Genomic DNA, 20,562 nt, shown 5'->3' with positions numbered 1-20,562 from the left:
ATTCCAACCTCAGTGATTGAATGCAACATCTTTATATTTGTGAGGAAATATCAGGGACTCTCAAGGAAAACAGCCAGGCAAGCTGCCTTTGGTTTGCTGATATTCCAGAGTGGCTGAAGTCCAGGAATCAATTAAGGATTCCAGAAAGCTCCTGGGAGGAGCACAGGCTGTGAGTGTTTATTTGCACAACCCCTCTGCACTCCTGGGTTTGTTGTCTGAATGGTTGTTTTCTATGCCTGTTTAGTCTCTGAAATCCAAACCAATAACAGAGATGATTTTATTAAGCAGGCAGATGCCCTTAACAAACCAGGCTGGAATCATCATTGCCTTTGACATAAATTTATGGAGCAGTTGTCAGATGGTAATGACTTTCAGTCATCACCATGTCTGAATCTGAGGCTGTGAATTGGGCAATGATGGACTTGGTGTTGCATTACCAGTTTCCTGAGTGTACTGCATCCATCTTGGAAAGAATAGATCTCAATGTTCCTAACAAAATGCTAGGAAATTAAGATTCTCTTTTCAATGTCCATCTAATGTGAACACTCTGAAGGGTCAATTAAGATTCCTGCAGTCATGCTTGACTTTTAGAGAGATACATTCAGTATAAATCCTCATTCTTTGGTATTTTTTGTGACTATCACAGCTTAAACATCCCTTTAGAACAAGACCAAAAAAAAAAAAAAAAAAAGTGAAACAAGGAAAAAATCCAAGAATTTTTATCTCTGCAAAGTGAATAGAATCAAGGTCAAAAAAATGTCATTTATGAATTCCTTAGGCTTAAGGCTGTACTGTCAGAAAATGGACATAGATATTTGCATCTTGTGCTGAGCTTTCTCAAAATTTTTTAAAAGGAATAGGTTTTTCCTTCTTGAAGGAAATAAATTAAAAAGAACATATTCAAATCTAACTTAATTTTATAGTGCAAATTAGTGAATGTACAGCAAATTATTTTATGCAAGATTGACTTATAATACTTGTTTATTGGCATAAACAAGAATTAATTAATTTAATGTCTTTTAAATTAACCTATTTTGCAAGTGTACCTTGGTGTTCATGTCTCATGACACTCCTTAAAAGTGATGCTGAGGGACAAATGACCATAAATGTCAAAATCAAAATGATCCCCAGGGAGTATGTCACAGCATGAAACAAAATTACCAGAATACTTACAAACACATCTTAAATTCTTTGAAAGTATTAAATCTTTACTTAGGATGACTGTAGTTTTAATAAGTACTGAAACTGATTTTAAAACTCTGAATTTCATACACCAGTCTACGACATGAAAACCTGCATTAATGATGTGAGCAGCATATTGGAGATCAGCACTAAGCCAGTTAGAAGATTAATGTGCATGAAAAGGTCAAAGCTAAAATAGAGTTAGCCAAATGTAAGAAACTGGCTTTATCTGATCAAAGTCAGTAGGACTACATATTGGTTAATTACTATACAGAGCAAGAGTTGCTCCACTTTATCTCTAGGGATAACTGCAACCCTTAAAAGAAGGTATTTGGAAATACTTGCTAGTGTTCCAGGATGGAAAATTCGAGAAGTTTCTACCACAGGAATCATACATAAATTTGTGCAATTTTCAGCCAGTAAAAAGTGACAAATACTTCCTGCCCAAGTCCTTCTGAAAGTCTAGACTCTATTTTGTCAGCAGGACATAAATCAGGGTGAGCTCCATTCTCAGTCACACTGCAAACAAAGCTCAGCTGTATGTGTGGTGTGCTGCTTTGCTACAATTTGTCTTTCAGAGATCAAAAGACTCTCTACCACGTTTTGTGGAGTGCAGTAATTGTGGCAGTTCCTGTCCTACATTCACACAGACAGGAAAGTGTGTCTGAAGCCTCCTTTGTACCTGCATCAAACAATTATCTTTTCCCCCTTAGTAAATAATAGATGTGGCCATCCAGCAGGCCTTTTCTAACATTATAAACTTGAGTCCTAGACTTCTATGATCACCAATTTTCCTGTTGTCACTAAATAAGTCACATTCAAAATACTTTGAGACTTGTCTATATCCAACTCCTATCTTAGTGCAGGGATAATTTAAATTTAGCAGCCTCTGGAAATGGAGAATCCAAAACTCTCTGGGCAACCAGGTCTGGTGTTCAACCATTCTCACAGTGAAGAATTTTTTATCTTAGATCTAATTACATTTTTCCTTCCTGCAGCCTCTGTTCACTGCCTCTTGCCCTTTTGCTGTGAAACTCTGACAGAAGTCTAGCTCCTTCTTCTCTATAAATCCTTTTTAAGAAGTTGAAAGTGACATTTAGATCTTCCCCTAGCCTTATGTTCTTCAGTCTGCCACTATTGAGCTCCATGACATTTCTGTCAGCCCATTTCTTGGGGTTATTGAATTATCTCTGAATGACAGTCCTTCTCTCCAACTTATTTGTTGGTCCCAGAACTGGTGTCATCTGCAAACTTGATGAGGATTTATCATCATTCCCACCACTCTGCTCATTAAAAGAGACATTAATCAGTATTTGCCCCTGTATCAGCTGCTGAGGAGTGCCACTAATAATCACATGCCAGTTGGACTCCACACCACTGATCATATTTGGCAGTCTAGCAACTTTTCCATCTGTCCAGCCTATTTTTACCACTTTGGCTGCAGAAATACTACTATGAGAGACCATGCCCAAAGCTCTGCTGCCATCAGAATAAACAACATTTTGTGTTCTCTCCTCATCCACCAAGCCGCTCGTGTAATCTCCAAAGGCAATCAGAGGTTTGTAAGACAAAACTTTCTCTGAGTGAAGGCAAAGTAGATAGTAAGTCAACATGTTGGGGGTATTTTGTGCTCCTACACACAGGAAATCAGTAGAATTTGCTCCACAACCTTTTTCAAGGCCAAAGATAGACTGATTACCTATAATTACATTATTTTAGTGAGTGTAGATTGATTTGCCATTTTCTCATAACTTGTGATATTCTCAAATGGCCTCAGCCTCTCCAAGATGACAGAAAGAAACCTTGCAATGACTTCAGATTGTTCCCTCATCATCCTTGAACATTTCCAGTCCCACAGGCTTATGCTTCTCCTGTTTCCTTAAGCTATCCCTTTCCTGGCCCCTCTACCATCAGCAGCCAGGGACTGACACTGGACATAGAACTTGCCACAGTAAAGACTGAGCCAAAGAAGGCAGAGTCTCTTTCCACATCCTTTGTCACTATATTGCCTATCCCAGGTCGCTTGTTCATTCTTTATCTTTGAATAAATCGAGGGGAAAACAATTATGCTCTTTACTAATCTATTTAACCAAATAGCATAACTATATTTATTGTGTTTGCACACCTGATGTGAATGAATCTGAATTGCTGTAGTAAACAACTTCATTGTGCAATTTTCATTGATATAGTATTTCAACATACATAATTAAACTTTTTTTTTTGGTATCTCTCACTCTTTGCAACCTTGCAAAATAACCTCCACCCTAGTTTAGTAAGGTAGCCATTTTTGGTCCACTGTGACTTTCAAATGTTTTCTTTCTCTGCATAAATTTTTTATCCCATACATTTACTGTTCAGGCTTAGCTAGAAACAAAACAAATTGCTCCAGGATTACTTCAACAGAAAGTTCTTAAGCTAAAGAGATCTATCCAGCCTGCAAATCAACCCATGATAAAATAGCAATTTTCTTATTCAGGCAGGTCAGTAATTTTGTGTGTATTGTGAGGCTGGGAATAACAGCTTCATACCAGGCATTAACCTTAGGTCTCTTTGCCAAGTTTTCTTCAAAGATCTGTAAAGCTAGCTGTTATTGTCAGAAAGTGTACTTATGAATCAGCATGGACACAATTATATTGAGTGAAAGCAAAAAAATCCCCTTTTAAAGAATATTAATATTTCAAAATCAAACTTCAAAAAAAACCACAAACAAACAAGAAAGCAACAAACAAACAAACAAAATAAAACCACAAAAAAAAACCAAAACAAAACCCCCACAAATCCCCAAAAACAAATGAAAAAATGCCAAAATAACCAACAACAAAAAAACCCCACCAAACGAAGACCAGAAAAAGGCCATTTGAAGATGCCTTGGGAATTTTAAATGGAAGCTTTAAGGTATGCTGTGGCTGTGCTTCCAGGCTGGCTTTAATCCTGTGATCTTGCTTTTCCCTACAACACCAGGGCCATTCAGAACACACAATAGACACTTTACTCTTTGTAACAACTAGTCAGTACTTTCTTTGCTTCTTCTAAGGATACATCCCTTTGTTCAGGCTTTATTTACTATGCACTCCATAAATCTGCTCTGATTAGCATCACTGTGTAAGAGCTGGAGGAAGAGAAGTGCATTCTCCCTGGCACTTCTCAATTGCTTCACAATGCAAGTCCTGCAAATACAAACCTTTTCACAATACATGTTCCAAATTATCCACATAAATGACACTGGAATATGTAATTCCCCCAATACATAACCTTCCTTTCAAAAACTAGCTCATTTCCAGAACAAAAAAGTTCCACATTTTAATCTCTGAATGATGGATGGCTTGTGGTGGGAGGTAAGCAGGAGCACACAACCATTTGTTCAACAAGGATAAAGAAAAAGGCAAAACAAAATGTCAAGTGGCTCCTGAGCACAGTTATTTTCTTCACCTAAATCCAGCTGTGCCATCATGCCAAATCCACACTGCACATCAGCTATAATCCAGCACATTCCCCTTGCCAGCAAAGGAAGATCTTGAAGCATGGAGGTTATTCACTTTAGCAAGCTTTAAAGTGGGGGGAAAGAACATGACATATTCTCCAACCTCGTGCTCAAAAAGGCTGAAATCTTCATGTTTCCTTGCTTGCAAAGCCCTCAGCCTGAAGATGACAGGCTATAAGGTTATTTTTGTATTGCATGAAAACAGAGGAGAGAATGAAGTGCTACAGCTCCTGCCTTAGTCTCACCAGGCAGGTGACATGTACCACAAAACATTTTTGTGTAAGCTCTGATCCCACTGAAGTGGGAGTTTTCCAGTTGACAGGAACAAAGAAGAGAATTCCCCTAGCTCTAGGCAAAATTTAGAAGATAAGGATTGCTATAGAATATGCAATTGTCAGGAAAGGAATTTGACCCTTTCTCTGTGTTTAGACATTGTGTAAGACATTTTGGCATGAAAAGTGGTAAGCACCACAAGTAGTAGATTATTAATTATAAAGCATCTACTCTTTATTTCTTAATGTAATCATAACTATATGAAATATATATATAAAATATATAATACAGTTTATCTACATAAATGTATATTACTTTATAATATATTTATATGTGCATGCACTTAGGTTATACATGCTCTATGGACATAATTACAGTCTACAAGAATAAGAAAGCATTTCTTATATTTTAAGTTTCTGTCAATACTAGTCATTATTTTCCCATTCCTTCCTGAAATCTATGTACAAGGTAGGTCCTCAGCAATCTGGAAATCTGTCTCCTTCTTCAAGATTTTGGAGGGAGGGGAAAATAATTTCTTTTTCTTCAGCTCAAACCTCTTATGGGAAGAAGTTGGTAAAAGTCTTCAAGCCCATCTTATTGTTGTGGGAGATGGACTCACTCACTGTGACATGTAGTGAAAACTATTGCATTCCCAGGGAAAGAAAGTCAAGATGTCTCCATTCTGTCTGGGAAGGAACTAACAAATAAAATTTCTCTGTGACCAGAAACACCAGCTGCAACAGAAGTTAAAATTTAAGCCACACAGTCTTTAACCTTCCATTCGACCAAAGAGCTGCACTGAGAAGGTCTCAATATCCTAAAATAGCAGACACCTTCTGTCATGCTGCAAGGGCAATGGACAGAAGTAAATAAACTCCTTTTCTGCTACCTGTGTTGCTACCTGGTCTTTGTCAGCCTCATTAATGCAAACAGGGGCCTTCTGACAATCCATCACACATGAAGACTGGCCAGTAGAATGATTTTTTACTGATCAAGGAGTACAAAGGTCAGAGAGCTACCAAAAGATGAGAAAATGAGTTAGCCACTGGAGGAAAGTGAGAGTAGCTGTAAGATGCTGTGGACTAACTCAGTGATTCCATTATTAAAGAACTCAAAAGAGAGAAAAAATGTAATAGTGACCACACACCCTCCAAAGCATCACCTGTGCATCCATTCTCAGCACCCAGGTTCTATTTTTATCAGAGTTATCCAGTTATTACAAGTGAGTTCACCAGGTGTATCTCCCAGTATATGTAGACAGAGCTGCACAGGGCAGAGTTTTTTGGCCACATCATCTTCTGGGGGATCCCCTTTTTCAGGCATGAAAATAAGCCAGGAATAGAAAATGGCTTGAAAAATACCTGACAGATGTTCAGGTAAATAAATAAAGGATCTTCTAGGTACACAGCTGTATTATAGGACTGCAAGGTGCACTGTAGGTTAGCTTAGGGGAAAAAAATATATATACATATTGCCTGAAAATATTGCTCTTTTTTCACATTTTGCTGGTTTTAGATACAACAAGTAATAGTCATCTAGGTGATAAATTATTTGTTCCATTCATCCATGCTTGGAAACATTCAATCTGTTTATAACCTCAAGTGGAGACAGAGGTGTCTCAAAGTTCTGCTTATTTTAGTTTACCTGATATTATTAAGGTATTTTTACTCACTATATTAAAATAATTATTTTTAAAAAAGCCCAGAAATAATTTTATACCTAAAAAGACACATTGAAAAGAACATCTCTTTAAATACATACAGCTAGTTTCCAAGCTCATTTATAACTAAAATGAACGAGGAATATTTTCTTTAATCCAAATTTTGAGATATTCATTTCCCCAGACCTCTGCATAGAATGTGGTTAAGTCCATTTTGATTATGTAGTGCAAATATTGACTTGGTCACTTGTTAGTTAACATGTGATACTTGTCTTACATTTCCTTTCTGCTCTGGATTTTATTATAAACTGAAACATAATTTCTTTCCGTTTTTCCTCAAATGTTCTGTGTTGGAGTTAACAGTGGACTTATCATTACAGATTTTAGGAAGTATCTCTCTGATTTGCTCCTGTTTCATGAACTCTTTTAATTACTTTCTTTCAAAAGACACAATAAAATAATATACAGGATATTTGACAACATGACCTTTGTGGCTACAAGATTTTTAAAACTTTCTAATGGTACATTGCCTAAATTAATATGAAATCTTTCTATTCATTGTAGAAATTAAAAACTATATTAAATGGTCAACATAAAGTTAATAACTTCATGAGTTATAATGGAATTATTGCTTTTAATAAAACAAAGTGTTTTCAGAAGTGGATCACCATCAATATTTTCACTAATATCAAAATCAAGTTATTGATGGATAAGAAAAATCAAAACCTATGATATTTGGAAACCCATATGCTTAGTGATTAGTAAATATTAGTTCCTTAAGCACTTTGGATAGACTATCAACAATGGTATTAGATTTCTGCCCCTCATAATTAGGATCCATTTGAGCTTCCAAAATTTAAAAGTTCTCCTTTGTCATACCTGTGCTATATTCAGGAAATATTTTGATCTCATAGATAATTTTCTTCTTAATCAACTAAAGAAAACCCTTATGCAATGAACTTCAAGAGCTTTAAAACTGCAGACATTATCAGCAGATGAACTGTTACTTAGATAAAGGGATTAATATATTTTTTGCATCTATGAACCAAAAGAATTTAATTCAGATGTGATATAGACAGTGGACACCTTCAAACGAGCATCTGGTAGAATTTCCTTTTTACTTGAAGGATCTAAAGGAGTAATAAATACAGGCAACTTAGACATTGCTGGAGAAGGGTTTCAACTGCATGAAATGTCATGCTGCCTGCCAGAGATAAGGTCTACAAGTCCTAATGGAAATGGGTCTGCTGATGAGTTTGTATATTGAGATGAAAAAAAATATAAATTGTTGGCATGAGTTAAAGATGGTTGTGCCAGGTGAAGGACTGAAACACATTATGGTGAGTAGATAATGTGAAGTGATATCTTAACATCCATAGATGAACACTGAGACATAGAAGACAAAAATATTTTGGAATATTTTGAAGTGCTCCACCAGCAGAAGAGAGAGATTAGTCAAAAAAGAGACTTGCTTGAGTATATTGGTACTGTACTTGTGTGAGGATCAAGATACAATTAAACCCAAAGATGAGTTATTTGAGAAGCACAGAGGATGAGTTCCAAAAGAATTGCTTTACATTTTGAGCTACAATATTCTGAAGTTAAAAAAATATACAGTAGGACTGATTAAAATGAAATTTAAGATGTCTTTGAGTTGCTATTAGAGATCTGAAATACAGTATGAGAAACAAATGCTGTTTTTTATAAATAATGCATAACTATCTAATAATATTTCTCTTTCTTGCAGCTCACATATGATAGCCAAGTCTCTTTTGTCCCCTTTAATTTAAAACAAACTCTGGTCCAGGGAAAAATGTTCAATAGCACATCTGTGTCCAATCAACAGGTAACATTTTTCCATAATGTGCATTTTATTTCACTGTTTCCATTTCAAAATCCTGAGACCAGGTCCTTCTGGCTTTCTTCCTGCTCACAATTTATCCACAGATCACCCCACGACCTCCCTTGACAGCCCTTCTCTCACTGGGATGAAAAGCCCAGGGGTTACATTCTTGATAGGACACCTCCTTTCCCACAAATTATGTTTGTCATCATTTCCTCTCTTCTTTTTTGCCTTTCTGTGTCTGCCCAGTAGGCCAATGAGTATTTCAAAACTCTGTCCCAGCTTTCCATCCAAAGCTCCCCAGACAGGTGGCTTCACCTGTCCACCTCCTGTTTTTCTGCCTTACCTCCTCTCATACAGATTCTGGCACCAGGCCACTCACATTGAGTTGAAATCATCACTAGTAATTTTTTTACTTTGCTGCTATGTTGCCTAGGATTCACCAGAAGAGTGAAGAAGATTGCAGGTTCCTAACATTTTAGATGCAGCTTTGAGGAAATCATTGCATATCCTCAAGCTCTGGCACTAGCACACATTTTTAATTCTGTCTGTCAGCTTGAACACAAAAGGAAACAGAATCCCACTCAAAAAAAGTTACATAAATCCATCTCCCCAACTGAGATGATGCCTTCTCTTATTATTCCACCTCCATCACCCTGCTCTGAGTGTACAGAAAGCAGGATACTCCTACCCATGTCCTGGGTAATTCTGAACATCACCAATGCCTGCCTCTTCCCAAGGCTGTGACCTTTATGTCTCCCCACTCACCCAGTTCCATGCTTTGGTGTGTGCTGTCAGACCTGATAAGCAGAAAACCACTGGCTTTGCTTTCCTCTGTCCATTTTCTCCTACTCCCTTATCCATACAGTTTGTAAATCTGACAGAGAAATATGGCTCCACATAAGACTTTGGAAAACATCTTACTTGGTTTATGAGTCTTCACTACAAGGTATACAAAGATAGCAACAAAATTCACAGAGGAGAAGGAAAGTAATTGTAATTCTATCAAGACTTCTAATTCAAGCTGCTTCAGATGTTAATAGATTTCCAACGCAGCACCAGCTAATCCTACACTGTCAATTTTTATAGTGGGAGAACCACCTGCCCTGACATGTTTAATGTGCTTTTTGTAACCAAGCACCTTGAGCCATGATCTCATCTGTTCTCATTATCAAACGAAGTGGAGGTAGGTCAGTCCGTGGATGGGAATCCTCTGGGGACAGTTCCCACCAAGAAATGTGTTCAGCCATCCCCAAAATCTCACTGGAGCAGCCCTTGCCATCCTGCTGAGCCCCATGCCCTGCCACAGGCTGCCCCTGGCAGCTGGAAAATCCCTGAACAAATCTCCTCCGTGTCCCCCTTCCCTGCACAGCCAGCAGATGTGGCAGTGCTGACTTGCCACAGGAGGTGACACTGTTCCCTAGGGGTCCAAATTAAACCAACATTGCAGTGAGTGGCAGGAGGCACTCTGCTAATAGAGGTTTTGTCCTCGGGATGAGAAATAAAACATTCCCTGACTCGTGGTCATTGAAAGTCCCACCGCGCTTTTCACCCGAGTGCAGCTCAGCACCAGTATCCTGATCATATTCCAACACAGGTAATTGCATTTCACCTGCTTAAATTCTCCTGATGCACCAGCTGAGCTCTCCTATTCACCTCCTGAGCTGAAATCAGTAGCACCAGCCACACAAAGGTTGCTGCTACACCCTGCCCTGCTGATGGCTGTGTTTTAGCAGGAGCATTGTTTCCTACACACAGAGCATTCCAAATCCTCTGCAGAGCATCTTGGTGCATGGGAATGGTGCTATGAATACACACAAAATAACCAGTCAATAATGGGAAAATTGTGCAGTATTAAAGGATTTCAAAATTAATGAGGCTACTTTCCCCACAAATCATTAGCTTGGGGAAAAAAAATCAGAAACACGGCATATAGAAATTAATATCTTGGTCAGGTAAAGAAGTAAACATTTCTCTAATATAACTGAGAGTAGAGATATTGATTTCTGAGCAGATAGGGTACTGCAGCCTCTAGCAATTCTATGATTAAATCACTAGCTTCAGCTCTGGCAGCACTGTTTCCTACAGTTAAAAAATAAAAAATTAAAATATATATGCAGAAGATATCTCCAGATCCCCAGAGCTGTTCCTCTGAGTAAACTGGCAAAATGTAAATATTTCCCAGAGGGATTCTGATCTAGTGCAAGATTGCCCGACTGAAGTTGATCATTTTAGTACTTCTCTGAACAGGAGGTAGTTTCTGCCTTTCAGACTTGATTTGTTAAAGCTCTGAATGGAAATAGATTAAAAACTGCAACCAGGCTCTGTGACAGGGCTTTCTGAGCACTCTGTGGGTAAATAGATTTGGTGTTCTCACAGGTTCTGACCTGAGTCTCCAGGAAGTTAACACCACTCTTTCTTTGCTTTTACTGGACTCAAACCAAGGCTTCCCACTTGGAGGCAGCAGGCACTGCTGAGATACAACACTCTGCTGCCAGAAATGGAGGGTTTCACATAACCCAGCAGCAGTAGCCACAACTGTGAAAAAGCAAAGGTCTTTTAAACCTTGTAACTTATCACAAGAGCAATCTGTGCCATAAACAGTGAAAGCAGAGATCTGATTAAAAAAAAAAAAGCAACACTGAAATTGGTGGGCTAGGTTAATTTATAGGAAAGCAAATCCTAGAGATGCCTTGGCAAAGCAAAGTTTTATTATTGATCATCATATTTCTTACAGATTCAAGATTCAGTTCAAGGAAGTTTATCATCTTACTTGTCTTTTCCCTTTTATCTGGTGGAAGAACACAGAAAAAGAAAGCTTTGTAAAAAGATTTCTTTAAAGCTGCTTGAATGGCTCAAATGTTCAGTGGTATACAAAGGGATATGTTTTTCCATTTTAATTTAAACCAATGAGAAACTAAAACATTAAACTGATAGAATTTTTTATATTTAAATTAAATGAGGAATTTAAATGGCAAGGCCAAGAATGGAGTACCATTGAGACAGCAGCCCCAAGTAGAATGGTCTGCTAAAAAGGGTTAGACAATAAATTCTCTAAATATTAATAAAAAAGGAGAAACTACTGGAAATTATGCATCTTAATTGAACACCATTTATTCCTTATAAATATTTTCTATTTAAGGCCTAATATGCATTAAATATTTATGAAACCTTTATTAAAGGAATCTCACAGTGGCGTGATAATTTTTGAATTGTTAAACCAATAGGGCAAAGAAGTCCTAAGTTGGCAGATTTGATTTCTAGGGAATTAAAAGTTCCTAGTGGGTTCCTCCCAGACCCATGGACCCAAACAATTTATGCCCCATGGGCCTGGTCACTCCTGGCCAGGGGAGGGCTGTGCTGTGGGAACATGGAAAGGTCACAGATGATGGATGCTGCCTGCACCCTCTTCCCTGTGTGATTCCTTGGCCACTCCAGGAAGCCAAAACCTATTAGTGTAATTATGAGGAGCACTGTGCTATGGGAAACAGGCTGTAGAATAAAAAATGTACACTATAGGGAGCTTGTGCTACATCAAGACTCTCCTCCTGGCAATAATATTTCATCAGGAAAGTGTTGTTTGCACCACCTCTCCCTCTTTGCTTCACTTGAGGAGGTAACTATAGCTATGAAATGTGTAAATGTGCTTTTATTTTACATCTTTGTCTTTGTTCCTTCCTCTTCCCTTTCCTTCCTAACATGTTTTTATATCTCTTCATGACAATGATACTGCCCCAAAGGGAGCATGTTTTGCTAGTGTTTGTTATTGTTACTATCAATATGTTCAGCCAATCATTTTATGTGAACTCTTTTTCTTTAGCTTGGGAGTATTTTTTTTTTTAACAGTGAAAAATTGTATGCTATTTTTCTTATGCAAGTATTAATGTAATAAATGTATTTTTTTTCCCTGAGCTTTAATAATCTACATTTTATTCTGTTTCAAAGCTTGTAGAATGGTTGATTACTCCTAAATACCTGTAAGCACTTCTTAAGCATCTTTCAAGCAAACATTAAATCATAGCCTACCAAAGCTGTAGAAAAAATATAAAATTTGGAATTTACAGAAATATTTTGTTTTATGAATGGAGAGACATAAGGAAAATAATGAGTCTCAGAATTTATTAGTGTGTTTTTGCCTTGCAGACTTTGCAGTGGAATAATAACAGATCTTAGCAAATACTTAAATCACTTCTGCTATTGACCTTGTCCTGCTATCATCCATCAGAGGGGAAGTTTTCTTTTGATATTTGGACCATAAGCTTGTCTTAAATTTTCAGTAATATATGGAGAAAATGGGGGGGGGAAACAGAGGAATAATAGCAAATTCAACAGTATTATTTTTCCCCTTTTGAAATTTCCTCAACTCCACTTTTCTCCCAGAGCAGCAAGCTTCCTGGGCATATTTTTAGAAAATATCAGAAGATTCATACTCATAGCTTCAGAAACAGGGTTTCTGTTGTGCTGGCCCTGCAAAGGTGAGGGCTGGGTTTATCCTTACTCAGCAATCCCCTTTCTCCCACGTGCTGGATTATGTAATTTGCACACAGGGGAACAGATCCCTGTGGCCTTGCTATTCACAGATGAGGGAGCATTTTGCTGCAATTATTAGCTTGAAGTGTATTTTGTCCTGCCTTGTTGACCCTGCTCCATGTGTCACAGCATTTCAGTTTGAGAAAAGGAGGTGAACCTCAGCAACCCCACTCCCATTTCTTACAATTTATCCTCTCAGGAAGAAAGAAGATATTCACTGAATTTCATATTTTTCATATGAATTCCAATATTCACTGAGCTGTTTGTAACTACCAGTGAAAATACTTTTCCTGACACTGTCAAACTCTTTCTGAAAGCAAAAACTGCTCTTCTTCTGACCCAAAGAGCCTCCACACTTTAGGCAAAACCCACGTTTAGCATTACAGAGTAGAATTTTAAATTTCAACAAACTATTTTTCAGTCCTTAGGCTCTCATCTCCATGGCAACCAGGGACATTTGGGAAAATCTTGAAACTGTGGAGTAGACACACACTTTATATTTTATTAATGCAATATTTCCTAAAGGGAAGTCCAGGTGACTGTGAATTCCTTCTTTTCTCTATACCTAACTTGGCCTTATTTTCTAATGTTTTCTCTCCTCCAACCTCAGCACAATTCAAACAGAGCCATCTCACTTTTCCTTCCCTAAATATCTTTCTGTTAGTCTAGTCTCAGACTCAGAACAACCTTAACTTTTCTCCAAGTGAGTTATATAATTTGTAATCTTTTTTTTTTTTTTTTTAGTTGTCCATCCACATAACCTAATGCAATATAATCTAGATCTTGAAGGTTCTTCAGGCACTTGTGCTGTCTGGAGGAGAGGAGAAATGAGTTTTCATCCAAGTTTTCATTCTTGTGTGTCTCAGCTGCTGCAGTTTCCACCCCTGTGGCCTAAATGCCATATGTCTTCACTTCTATCTGTTCAAATTTTTCTGCCAAAATAACTGTTTTGGCTCATAGATTTCTGGCATCAACTCCCTCATTTATCTCAGCAAGCTCCTCTCTGAGTATAAGATATTTTATGGATTTGCCATTTTATAGCTACTCCTGTCAGCAGCATCAGTGCTGAAGCTGGATGGTAAAAGTGACTATCTGAATAATATGAAGGAGAACAGCAGCACCATTTTTTAATGCATAAAACCATATTCATTATTCCTGCTTCTGCTTTGCTCAGAACCAAGATGGAGCTGCAGGTGTTGCTATCCACCCTTTTCCCTTTTTAGACCTGTGAACACCTCAAAGGTATTAAGCAGATCACATATTATTGCCCCAGATTAAAATTCCTTTTTTTTTTTTTCCCCAGAATTAATTCCCAATTTACTCTTCCTTCTTTACTCTGAAATATCAATTACCTCTCACAGTATCTAAATATGAAGCTCTGCATAACAGAAATGTTTTTCTTTCTATACTTTTATAAGGTAATTGTACAGAACATGATGCAGAAGCAAAGCTTGAACCCTTAGGTGTTAATGCAAGAGAAATAGACATCTCTAACCTAGAGAAAAGACATATTTGCATCACTTATGACTTGTGCTAGGGAAATGATGCAATCAGACTAAAGCAGATCAACAGAGATGGATTTCAAGATAAAATTCTGGATCATTTATCCTGCTGCTCCCTGGTGTTCCAGAGACCCTAGAATAGCTGTTGGATTTTAACTGATGTTATAATTCTTTAAGGTTCTTTTTTTTTTTTCTCTGTATATTTTTTTTTCCTTACTGAGGACAAGGAATCATGGCTGGGAACACATATTTTGCTCTTTAACCCATTCATGATACAACAGGGGAAAAACAAAATTAAAAAATCACTTAGAGATAAAAAAATTACAGGAATATTGGATCTTAAATATTATATTTTTTCATAATATATTACATTCAAACTTAGAGTGCAACTCTGCAATACTGCTTGAAGCTTTCAGTACTAACTGATGTTTCATGTGATTGCATTAGTTATCTTTTTTCTTTTTTTTTTAAATAAAGTTTAATGTATTTTTGTTAGTGCACCATCAGATATCTAATAAGGTATAAAAAATGCCATTAGCTTAACCTCAGAAAGATATCTTAACTAGTGAACTATAAAATTCTGAGGGCTTTTAAGTATCACCTGGAGAATTGGGAGGCATCTTGTCTCTCCTTAATTCACAAATCCGAAATTAAATATCCTGCAATACTTGAATAAGCAAATAAGGGGTGCTGCTTATGCAATTAGCTCACAGACATGGTCACTGCCAGAAAGGGCAAGAAAGAAGAAGCAGATGAGAGAAAAAAAGTGAAAAGAGATGAATGAGATTTCAAATGTAAAGGGAAAAGTCATCATACGCTTAAAGTAAAACTAAGGATTTAGAGTTTTATTATTTCTCTTTTTTAGCCTAAAGTCATCTAAAGATGACAGATTTTACAAGAAGAAAGCTTCTGATTACTTAATTAAGTTTTGGTTATATTCTGTATAGCTTTATAATTAACACTGTTCATTTCATCTCTCTGTCTGTACATACAGGTACATACACAACCAGAAAGATAAAGGCTGACCATTTGAATCGCTTCTTTGATAAATATTGAAAAAAAAAAAATGTTAAGAGCAAGTAGAGTTATAATGCTTTGAATACAACTTATTTTAGGCAGAAGAAACTTGCTTCCAAAAACACCAAGAATCGAGACTCTATTCTATATAGTCCAACTTAGTCAACATTGTATAGTATGAACCACCATTTGAAAACTTACAGGGATATCCAGTGGATGAACAATAAATTGCCAGCTAACAAACCTTTAGACACAGCTGACATTAAAAAATAAAGGAAAAATATATTTTCAAAACCTTGGCCAGAGGTCTAGTCGATCAGAATTTCAAATTTATTGAAAGATACGGAATAAATTTTGCCTAATGGAGATTAATATTTGCTTGACTTTGGCCCTGTGTTTCTGTCTCTCCAGCTCTATATTTTACAAACATTCTTTCTTCATAATTTAGGCAAAGATATATCAGAGATGGGGGAAAAAAAAAAGATATATAAAATCTGTTGTAACCTTTACTACAGCAAATCTGTATCATATTTAATAGCCATTATAAAAAAAAAACAGGCAAGTTTCTTCCACTTCTTAAATAAGAGTAGGAATAAGGCCAGCTGTTTTACTTCCCCTGTTCTTCAATAATTCATTGCTTTCTTGTCCATTTTAACATCATATCTTAGGTGAAATCTCTATTTATTCTTTGTGCTCCTAACCCATTTTTTGCCATTGCAATTATCGCTCTAAGTACATTATACGTACAAATAAAGCTATTGGGGAGTGAATTATTATGAAAAGATGACACAACAAGAAAAAAATATACTTTAATCTGTAAGCCAGATCCTCCACAGCTACCTCATAGCAGAGCTGCAAAATTAAATAATAGCAAAGCTATTAAAGAATATAAATATTATATTAAATAATAGCAGTGCTGTACAACTGGCAACATGGTTTCACCTTTCCCCATGTTTTCATCAACAAAACCATCAGAAAGGATATTATAAGTAGTTTCTATGAAAATTTGAAAAAAAAATACCCCAAAAAACTCCAACCTGATATAATTCATTGGAATAAGATATAATTTTTTAAACATTCTGACTCTCTGTATATGGGTATAGTTACACAAGTTATTCCTCCTTCTGCCTTTGGACACAGTCACACATTCTATGCATTCCTTGCTGTCTGGTCATAGGCACAAAGTGCCTTAAAAAGAAAGGATGTATTTAAACTCTGAGACTTCACAGCCATAGAGTACATGTCCAAATTTATGCAGACAGCCCCAGTCCCACATCTTTTGGCTTTTCTGCTTTTCACCAGGTTTACATCACTTGACCAATTCAGGTTGATGAATTGCATTTCAGCTTCTTTAATCTCAGATGGCAAGAACCATCCTTCTTATTTCTGGAATCTCAGCTTAGTATTTGAGTACCTTAAGATGAATGTGTTTAGTGCTGATGCTTTTTATCTCTCCCAGCTAAGAAAAAAGTTCAGCTGAAAAAAACCTTTCTGCTCTAGGAAGAGCTGTTTAGCCATCATAATTGAGACACAAAATAAAATAAAATACCTCTACTCTCTGTGGTGGAGACTAGCAGGTTACCACACCAACAAGATGGAAAAAGAAGAAATAAAAGCCTTCTGTTTATAAAAGATTGTGGGACTCCACTCTTATGTCTTTGGCTAAAGTATCCTGCAGTGAGTTTGCTGTGCTAGATGATGAGAACTTGCCCATACCATCTGCTTGAGAACAGACTCCAGCCAAACACAGACCTGTGCAGGTGAAGGACATCAGCATCCTGATCCACCCAGCCACAGTGAGCAGGGCTGCAAAGCCATCTGCTGGTATTTTGCTGAAGCCCTGGATGTCTACATCTACCCATGGCTTGTGGTTTTTGCTCCCCACAGGGAAAGTTTCACCTCTCTTACCTGCTGGCAATGCTCTGTCCCATGCAGCCCAGAGCCTGCTGGCCTTGGCTGCAAGAGCACTGTCAGGACATGGTCAGCCTGGTGTTCACCACTGACCCCAGGTCCTCTCCTGACCATCTGATTGCCATCCAGCCAGCCCTCTGTCTTTATTTGTGTTTCAGTTTATTCTTGGCCAGGTATAGCACTTTGAATTTCCTCCCACTTCCTTCACATGCAGTAAACTATTAAATCATATTTTACCAAAAAGACCTGTGCACGAGTTATGAGCTGAATGTGAGAAACAGCATCACAGCAGTGCAGGGGGAAAAATAAAGAAATTTTGAAATAGCTTTGCAAAATAACAGCAAATAATGGATTAACGTTACTCAAAACCAGTGACAGAATATTCTTATTTTATCTTGTAACTTTCTATCATAAAATGATGCATGTGCCAAAGGAATTGCAGAACACAGGCCTACAATATTCCTTTTAATTTGCAAATTTCATCCTTGAAGTATGTTCAGTTTTTTAAAAGATGGGTACTCATAAAATGTTCACTTTGCCAACTAGGTGCTCATTCATATATTACATGTATTGTAAAAGCAGAGCTGACATCAGCAGCTAGAACTAGAATCAATGAGTCACTTCCTATGACAGGGCTATCTCTTCAGCTGACTGTAGTTATAAGATTTTCTAGCCCCAAGGTTTAACTTTTTTTTTTTTCTTTTTCCTATGTCACTTAACATATTTCTGCTTCTTCCGAAAAACAAACTAATTCTGACAAAGGTTTCATCCTGATATGAGAGTATTCAAATTTTTCTCCAAAAGAATATCCTCCTATTCTGCTAAGTTCCAAGCTTCAAGAATCTCAGATCACATATGTACAGTAGCAATTTGTTAGAATTTGGATAATCTCCAGCATTTGATACCACTCAAAGATATTGGCAAAAAGAGAGAAGGAAACCATTTTCTGGAGTATAACAAAAAAAACATTTTATCCTAGACATCATCCTTTAAAATAATAATGTAAACTTAAAAAGAGTCTTTCTTCCTGTCTTTATATCAGAGGTAAGCAGATAAAAGATATCTGCAGTCATTAAAGAGATATTTTTGCCTATTTGCAGTAGTAGCTTCAGACCTTTGGGCATTTAAGTGAATTCTGGGATAAATCAGAATGAATGTCAGTTGACACTAAGCTCTACAGAGTAAGGTCCATTACAGGAAATAAAGAAACCTATATTGACTTAAGGTACAAAAGCAGAATCATCAACAACTGGCTTATAAGGCAGTTATCCTGACAGTAAATACAGAAATGCCAAGTATTGCCAAGTCAACATGGAACTTACCTACACAGAAACATACAGGAATTTTTAAAAAAGAGTAGCAAAAAAACATCGCAAAGTAAACCTAAAAATAACATCAATGAAGCATTTGAGATTCTCTTCTGAATGCCTACAAAACATTAACTCTTCAAAAAGTTTTAGTCCTAAATACTCTAAGATTTTGGCCCATTCTGGGTTCCAGCAAGCACTGAAATTCTTAATGGATCAGAGCTAGCAAAGAATTCCAGTATGGCAGCCAATCCCATAGACAAGCTGTAAGGAGACCAAGAATCACAGCTAATGCAGTATCAGTTCTCTTGAAGACAAATCCAATAGTTTCCTTTGTGACTGGAAGGCAATAAAAGAGATGAGATAGAATTACAGCTGGATGTTTAAGAGCTCACACATTTTGTGACAGCTGACTTAAAAATATTGACCACAAATATTCCACAGGACTCATGTTGAAGTTCTAATGCACATGACTGAGGGAAAATCAAGCAGCAACTTTAACACAGTTAAAGTCACTGTTACCACAACTGCCTGTAGGGGAGTTTAAATTACAAGCTTCTACCTAAAAAGTAGAACTGGCCTCTAAATCACTCCCAGTTCCACAGAACACACAGTGACATGGCCAATATGTCTCAAACATTTCCTGAAAATTATTTAAAAGAGACAGCAGCATCTATTTCAGGAAGCACAAAACCAAAGAGAGAAGATTTAGGGTGCTCCAAACAGTATTTCCCTCTAAACTCCCTCCCTGCATTTCCCTCTAAACTCTGTAATGTTCTGCATTAAATATTTAGGATGTTGGTGGCTCAGAGCATCTGGAGAAATGATGGCACATGTCTTAATGTGAACTATTACCTATCAACCAAAGAAACTCCCAGATTCATCAGGTGTAAAATATAATTCACTAGGAAGGGAGCCATATATTCCAAATGCAGTGCTAAGATTTTTAAATAAACAGGAATAGAATAATTAAAGTCAATCAGAATAAAATAATCAGACAACTGAATTGTCTTCCCTATTTTGCTGCTTTTTTCATCTTCAGCTTTGTTTTCCTAATAATTGTTTTGCCAGTAAAACACAGTGATTCATTCTGGCTAGCACAGATTAGGAAATTGTTCACCTAGAAGAAAGAGTGGAATCCTGTGGAACACACTCACAGGATTTCCAGGAACATTTCCAGTAACACTACATTCAATGAAGCCATTCCTTGTGTTTTCTTTTCTTTCTTTTAAAACACTTTTGGTCCAAGAATTTCCAGGGCAACATAATCTTGAAATTTAATGAAATCACATAGAAAGAAATTTCTTGTCAGAAGTCCTTTCAAAGTACTACAGTTGTGAAGAACAAAACACCATCTCAATTGAGTCAAGATATGAAGCCAAAAGCAGTTTTCAGTCTCAGGAAAAAGAAAAAAAAAAAAAAAAAGCACAATAAACACTGAAATGTAGCAAATAGTTGGAATAGAAGAAATAATGATTTAAAAATCCATCTTAACTTTAGTTTATATCCACCAGCTGTCTCCATATAAATCCACCTAGATACCTAATGCAACTGAAGCATCTGGGAAAAAAAAATTTGCCTGAGAAGGGAGATTGAGTTTTTCTGCTAAGAACCTTTCAAAATAATGGACAGCAACAACTTGTCTTAAGTTCAAGCTGCAGAGAAAACTTTGATCTTTGCTAAAGTCTGAGTTTTGGCTCCTCTATTTTGAGCATGCTGGTACAAGAAAAGATGAGGATCTATTTTTATAAGAGATTGCTGAGGCTCTTGAAGGGCATCATGCTGAGCTGCCAGCATGACTGAGCAAGCAGAAAAAGCCTAAGGACTAATTCCTTCTTGAGATCTGGAAATGGGAA

General features: G+C 37.0%; 1 long non-coding RNA gene across 1 annotated transcript in view; it reads left to right on the top strand.

The window, feature by feature from the left end:
- Positions 1 to 8,710, top strand: part of LOC306806031 — a 64,746-nt gene extending 56,036 nt beyond the window's left edge. Inside the window, exon 5 of the long non-coding RNA XR_013775366.1 lies at positions 8,701 to 8,710. This is a non-coding gene — a long non-coding RNA (uncharacterized lncRNA). The remainder of the gene's footprint in view (positions 1 to 8,700) is intronic.
- Positions 8,711 to 20,562: the final 11,852 nt, after the last annotated feature.

The sequence above is a fragment of the Erithacus rubecula genome (assembly GCF_903797595.1).
Source record: "Erithacus rubecula genome assembly, chromosome: 1".
In the NCBI taxonomy this organism is placed as follows: domain Eukaryota; kingdom Metazoa; phylum Chordata; class Aves; order Passeriformes; family Muscicapidae; genus Erithacus; species Erithacus rubecula.
The sequence above is the reverse complement of the archived record's forward strand: the minus strand, read 5'-3'. Positions and strand labels throughout refer to the sequence as shown.